At 42.5% G+C, this 5,142-nt stretch overlaps 1 protein-coding gene across 2 annotated transcripts in view; it reads right to left on the bottom strand.

The window, feature by feature from the left end:
- UGP2 (UDP-glucose pyrophosphorylase 2) overlaps positions 1-5,142 on the bottom strand; it is a 36,627-nt gene that overhangs the window by 18,455 nt on the left and 13,030 nt on the right. The window lies entirely within an intron of this gene.

Genomic DNA, 5,142 nt, shown 5'->3' with positions numbered 1-5,142 from the left:
AGGAGCGTGGCGACCTGATCCATCGCCCACCTCTTCCCGTCTTCGAGCGCAACTTTTATAAGATGTACCTACGATTCTGATTTTGGTGGCTTGTTCACCCAGAGCATCCGGAGCTCTGTTCCGTGGAGCCTAGCAACCTCCACGAGACCGTCTGTGTTGTCTGTCTGTAACCACAACTCAAGCAAGTTTTCCAGCCTACACCACTGCCATCTCGGTGTAAGTAAACAATCTTTTAAACTACCGCTAAGCGTTTGTGCCTAATTCCAGCTCGACGGCCTTCCCTCTCCGACCCGGCGTGCCCGGGCTGCTGGCCACAGCCTGCGTGCAGCACGGAAAAGGGCTCGGGTCGCTCCCGGCCCGCACAATACGACTGCATGGGGTATGCACAGCACAGTTCGCATCAGCTTGCACGTGGAGCAGACTTAATTAATCGAGTCCACTCCGAAGCAGCGGATCTCCAGTGCATCACGGGATTAAAAGTGTATAAATGCCCCATGTGGATTCACAACAGCAAGACCAGACCTCAGCACTATTAATGCAAAGCCCTTGTGGTAGGTCATCTAATAAGATCTCACTTAAAAATTGAGCAAACATACTGCTGTGTTCTGAATATGCAGGGTTATATCACACCAACTAATATTTACTGGTCTTTATTTTGGCTCCTTACAAAAATGGCAAGCTGACTTTAAATACCCACTTTTTTTAGGGCCTATCACAGAAAAAGTGAACAAAGCTACAAGTTTTATGTCAATCTGAGCTGAGAACTTCCACTGTCATTTGCCTACCCATCACTATCAATTACTTAATCCCTGCTCTCCATGTTTTTAATATCTCCTCACTTTTGTTGGGGTTTATGATAAAAGATATCATTCATACACCTCCATTATTGATTAGTTTTGATTGAAGCAGGAGAAGTTTTTTCAATATATGAATGTACCATGATGCACCATCCCAAACACTTCAGTGGGAAGAAAAGCTGTGTCTGCTGCCCAAATCTTGGACACTAAACGAAAGTTTAGGGTTCTGGTCCTACACATTACATCTCCACCAGAAAGCAGCTCTCCTTGAGATGATCCTTGCACAAAGTTCAAAATGTACACATTCCCATATACGGGGTTGAAATCCTATTGACATAGCTGGAGGATTTAAACCAATAATACAGCATTTGCTGTTAAAATTGTTTGGAGGTTTTCAAATCATTTACAATCTAGGTGCCTAGTTGAAAAGCCTGTGTACATCTTGAGCTCCCATAAATATGGATCCTGGATTACACCCACCAGAGGCCTCTGGTTTAAAGATACAATGTAGAAGCCAATTTTCAGAAATAGGCAAAAGCACTCATCAAGATGTTTCAAATGTAGTATTAATAAAAAGAAGTTATTCTATCAGAATCTAAACAGCTTCTCCTTGGGGAAAATTTGTAGTTATGTGCCTCCTCCTCTCCAGCCTCTGGCATATCACTTTTTGGAGGTATTTGGGGATTACACAACAAAGTTAGAAAGTTCTTAAAAAAAAATTTAAAAAAAATCAAGGACTATAGAACAGTAATTTACTATGGTAAGAACAATCTCAAAGAACTAGAGGCAACCAGAAAGAAGGAAATGAACAGCACTAAATACACTTACATAGGATTTTTCCCCGCTCTCTCCCTAGGTAGGTATCTGTCATGAAGAACTGACTGTTCAAAGTCCATTTCTGAGACCCTTCTAAAGTTACTATTCTTCATCCCTTTGAGTCAGGCACTCCTTTTATCCATGACTTAAAAACCTGATCAAAGCTAGAATCGTCACTGTTTAGCCAATAGTCATGCTGCCCAGCAAAAAAAAGTTACAGATCATCAGTAATATGAAATGCATTGTATGCAGAGCCTCCTCCATTCTCTCTCTCTCTGTATCCTATGGTAATTTACTAAAAGAAGTGATGGGCTTAAACATGGATAGGACATTAGTGGGCAGGCAAAGAACTGTTCTTGCAAAAAGTCAGCAAGTCAGAGGTTTTTTTTTTTTTGGAAAGCGCCAGAAGATTAGGATTCCATTCAGCCCACCGGACACCAACACAAGAGACTCCTGTATAGCAGTACTTTTGACATAGAAACGGCACACTAGCATGCAAGAATCTTTTTAAAAGGACTGCATCATGGAACATCTAGTAAGAAACTTTTACAGATGATTAACTGTGAATTTCTGTTGCAAGCAAGCAGAACTCCATTTCTTTTTTCTTTGCATACTGTGCCAAACTTAAGGCAAGATACTTTCATGCATACACAATACTGGTAAAAGATTTTGCTTACCCCAACAAGAGACTAACAGATGAATTAAAGGATAACATGAACCATCTCACTGGTTACTCATGTAAAAGAGTCATTACTTAACCTAAGATTGGCATACAAGTTTAACTTGAACTTTTGGAGAAAGTTATTAATCGAAACAGCAAGGTACAAGTCAGTCTTCACAACAGACATTTATCTAGTTAATTATTATGTCATTAGGAACTAGGAAGGTGTTTGTTTTTCTTAGTTGCTCACTTGTCATTATGGTCAGTGATATTTATCACTAAAGGGGAATGGTATGATTCAGAGTTCTTGCCACATAGTAAAATTACATCTAAGAATTATTCACATACCTCACTAAAAACCCAAAATGGCATGATGGTGCAGGAGCTTGTGCGGGCCGGAAGCGATCCGGGCTCTTTTTCGCGCCGCGCGGGCTGTGGCCAGCAGCCCGGGCACGCTGGGTCGGAGAAAACGGGCGACACGCTAGAATTAGTCATGGACGCATAATGGTTGATTTAAGATTATTTACTTACACCGAAGATGGTCGCGGTGCAGGCAGGAAAACTTGCTTGAGTTGCGGTTACAGATAGAAAAGAAGAGAGGCGGACTAGAGTTCCTTCCCGTGAACATTCTTCTAGCCCATCCGGTTGGAGGCTCTAAAGCGCGAGCCCGTTGTGCCAACCGAAGAAAGTACTCGAAGAAAAGAGCTCTGAATAGACTCACACAAAGTTTGCTAGGCTCCGTGGAACTTGTGCGCGCAAGGAAGAGGGATACGTCAAGGATTGCACTCAGCGACGGGGAGAGGCTAGAGGCTGATCAGACCCCTGTTGCCTTCTTGATATTCACGCTGGGTCCAATAGGCTCCGCAGCGCTTAGAGATCTTCACGAGACGTGAAGTCTCCTCCTCCTGGTGTTCGTGGAGTCCTCCCTTGCGGGGGTTCTCCTCGGAGTTCTCCAACTTAGGCGGAAACCGCTCAAGCCTCTTATACGGCTAGCAAGCCAATCACTAGCCGCCACATGTGCATAATTTCACACAAGCCAATAATGGGGCTCGAATTATAATACAAATGGCGGGAACTCTTTGCAAAATGCATTTCTGTGCTGCAAAGAAGAAATGCACACTGCAAAGAAAGCTACAAATTGGCGGGAAAATAATTCAGTGGTGTCAAAGCACACACAAAACAAAAATCACACCTTTGGGTTGTGACAGCTGTTGAATGAAATCATAAAATGTGTGCTTGGATATGGTTATGTGCAAAGCTAAAAGAAATCAAGGTTTAGGATGAAAGAGCCAGCACCTCACTGCTGTTTGTGAATAGATACTTTTTTTCTGTGCTAATCCTGCCCTCCAACTTAAACAACCTCACATATTTCTGATCTGGAGGACACTGATATTTACATTATATCCATCCAACTACCAAATATTAATCAACTATGATTAACATTTTGCTGAATTTTGATATTTTATAATACAACAATGTACAGAAGTCAGACCAGATACAAAGTGAATATTAATCATTTTAATGCTTAGCCTTTAACGTAGAAAACTAACTGTTGAGTGTTACATTATCCAGTACGTAGGGCAGTGGTTTCCCCCACTTTTTAAGTAGGAGATCACCTTTGGCATTTAAAAGCAACCCAAAAGCACAGTGGCAAGATCTACCGTGTGCCACTGCTACCCGCCCAGTAGGTAAGTCTGTGGGGAGGAAAGGTGGGGGCAGATCGAGGCAGAGGGAGAAAAAATTATTTGGGGGTGTGCGTCCCCAGTAGGCAAGTTCCACCTGGCCAGGGCCCTCACTCAACCTACCCTTGTTCCTACCTCTGCAGCACTGTCCCTCACTGCAGAGGCCTCGATCTAGCTCCCACCCCTCCCCTCCCCCACAGACTGACCTGTCGGGCTGGGGCACACACGTGCATGCACGCAGGCAACTCAGCCCCCCACCTCAGCCTCAGATGGACTCCAAGAGGCTCCGAGATCTACCAGTGGATCAAGATTCACTGGTTGGTGACCAGTGACATATTGCAATGTTAGAAGCGTGTAAAACAGCTCTAAAGAAGGACAAGAATCAAATTGACATCAAATGCTTTTAAAGCTAAAAATAATTAGAACTGAAGAAACTCAGATTAGCTAGAAGATTACACCCTTTTTCTGTTCTTTCAAAAGCAAGAGTGGATCTAGCCAGCCAGTTGTTTTTTCAGATGCCAAGCAGGATCCTTAACTGAATCTCTGCTGACACAGCAAAGGGCAAACAGCTTTCATTCAGGAGTTTTGTGACTTCTGTTCACTTTTAAGATACCAGGCTACTGCTCTGGGAAAACAAAAATCCTCATGTTACACACCTACACTCTTCGTTAAGTAACCACCAAGAAAAAGTCTACAGCCACAGATGAGTCAATAAAATGGGGTCGGGTTCAGTGGAGAATACCTGTCCTTTGAAGCAAGCACGTGAAAAAGTGCTTTTTGTAGCACTCATTTTAAAGGCCAAGAAAGCACTAGCACCATTAAAGAAAAAGTACACTAAAAAAAAAAAAAGCCATTAACAATGTTTCTAATTCCCTGGTTTTACATAACTTTTTGATATGCAATAATGTAATGGAGTTGTAGAACTCAGCACACTTACTGTGACTTTCAAAATATTTAGTGAGAACAAGTTACAAGACACTGCCTTGCCTCAGTTAACAGTTCAGTGGAAAAGGGGTCAAAGAATGTAGTAGGTCTCTCCCCCCACCCTCCCCCAACACAATATAAGTTGCCTTTTCCTGAAGTTGAAGAGTAAAGCTATATTAATTTCTATTTTCCTTAAGCAAAGGAAAGGTTTACAAAAGAACACTCTTGGAGAACTAGGCATATGTTAAATGTAAACAGAATA

The sequence above is a fragment of the Alligator sinensis genome, unplaced genomic scaffold (assembly GCF_000455745.1).
Source record: "Alligator sinensis unplaced genomic scaffold, ASM45574v1 scaffold219_1, whole genome shotgun sequence".
Lineage (NCBI taxonomy): Eukaryota > Metazoa > Chordata > Crocodylia > Alligatoridae > Alligator > Alligator sinensis.
This window is presented reverse-complemented; position numbering and strand designations above follow the sequence as displayed.